Raw genomic sequence first — 1814 nt, 5'->3', positions numbered from 1 at the left:
AAAAAAAAAAAAAAAAAAAAAAGATCAATGTCCACATAATCCCTTTCCACTCTATTCTCTAAGCAAATTAAAAAGAAACGCAACCGATTCCTCATTCTTTTCCAGGCTACCCTTATACGGATCGCCTATGGCTTGTAAATAGCTTACGTTAGCCAACGAGGGGATCGAAACGCGAAGGCAAGGAGGCCGGTATTGGTCCGCGTGTCGTCACTGAATTCCACGCGGCCGCGTGCTTCGAATACGGAATAAAGAGCGCGGTTGCATTCTTGCCGCGTCGAAATAATAAAACTGTTACTCACCAATAACGATGTTCGCCGCGGTTCCCTCCGGAATGGATCGGCAGTAAACCCTGCACAGAGAAAAAAAGGACAAGCGTCCAATTAATCCACGCGTAAATATTACGAAGCACGCTCTCTCTAACCAAATATCAATTCCTTCGAGCCTCTCCTCTCTTCTCCAACTGCGCACCACACGCACACGCACACGCACACACGCACACGCATACACACGACACGCTTGTCCGACCTCTATATCAAAACACGCTTTGTTGCCTACTGACGTAATACTACTACGCTCGTTTCATCCGTGAAAGTTGCCACCGCGTACTGGCCCCTTATCTTCACACGCGGTGCACTCGCGATCTAGACAACCGATTCTCATCCTTCGAACGCTTCGCTCATCCTTGACACGTTCACCCACGATTCCATTCCGGGCAATAATTCGAATTATCTATCAATTATCGATCAACACGTTTCTCTATCACGCGTCACAGACGATGTCGATTCCTTGCGCTATCTGCTCGCAGTAACGGATACAAATTGCGATCTTCGTCGGATACGATTGTATCCAACGCTCGTTCGAACGGAATAAATCACACGTACGGATCGGCAAAACGTCAGATCATCCAGATATTTCTCGTATCGCGCGGTTAATATACTATATTAAGTGAGTACAACGCGATCGAGACTCGATCTCGATTCGAGAGGCCTCCTTCGAAAATATAAATCTATATATATATAATCGAGCACTGATACAACGCGCACTGTTTCACAAATTCTCCACCAACGAGTCACCAAACACGTGCACGCCCGCTAATTAACCGGCCAATCGGACAAGATGGTGAACGAGCAAGGTCGCCGCCGCGGTGCAACGCGTTCCTCTCGTCAATCGCCGCCCAATTAATCCTCTCCCTGAGAAGCGGCCGAGCAAACTGCGTCTGTCTGCCCGGCCCAGCCCGATTTCGAGGCCCGAAACACCGAGACACCGTCAAGGTCGGAATACCGCGAAATCAGAGCGAAAGGAAAAGAACTGAAAGTGAGAGAGAATATGAGAGAGAGAGAGAGAGAGGGAGGGAGAGAGGGAGAGGTCGAGCTAGGTCATGGCCAGAGTCGGCCGTACCTTGAATTATCCTTCGATCCGCTGCGATCCGCGTGTATCACGATCAAGGATTCGAGAGAGAAAGAGAAAGAAAGAGACAGAGAGAGAGAGAGAGAAAGAGAGGAGGATGCGTGTAGGATCGGAAGAATAATCGACGCTAAGGTAGAGAACACAGAACACGAGTTACTTCGCGAAATGGTGAACCCGCTTCTTCCAACGGAGTAGTCGTTGTCTACTAACCTCCTCCCCCTCCCTGCCCTCCACGGCCCCCCTCCAACACTTCGGCCTCTCTTTCTTTATCGCATGTGTAAAGAGAGTGGGTCTAGTGGGGAGGACCGAGGAGTGAGATAGAGGGGGAGATAGGGGGCGGAATGTAGCGCGTAAGAGAGGCGAGAGGAGAGAGGGGGGGAGATGTTTGTCGGAGAACGAAAACGCAC

The 1814-nt window shown here is 49.9% G+C and overlaps 1 protein-coding gene across 1 annotated transcript in view; it reads right to left on the bottom strand.

Annotated features, from left to right (window-relative positions):
- Positions 1–1594, bottom strand: part of LOC102674723 (heterogeneous nuclear ribonucleoprotein K-like) — a 62284-nt gene extending 60690 nt beyond the window's left edge. The window contains exons 1-2 of the mRNA XM_006610064.2: positions 1399–1594; positions 300–349 (exon numbers count right to left, since the gene is read on the bottom strand). The gene's annotated coding sequence lies outside the window, so the exon portion shown is untranslated. The remainder of the gene's footprint in view (positions 1–299; positions 350–1398) is intronic.
- Between the last annotated feature and the right edge of the window lie 220 nt (positions 1595–1814).

Source organism: Apis dorsata, unplaced genomic scaffold (assembly GCF_000469605.1).
Source record: "Apis dorsata unplaced genomic scaffold, Apis dorsata 1.3 scaffold_68, whole genome shotgun sequence".
Lineage (NCBI taxonomy): Eukaryota > Metazoa > Arthropoda > Insecta > Hymenoptera > Apidae > Apis > Apis dorsata.
Note: the sequence above shows the minus strand (reverse complement) of the source record. Positions and strands in the feature narration are given on the sequence as shown.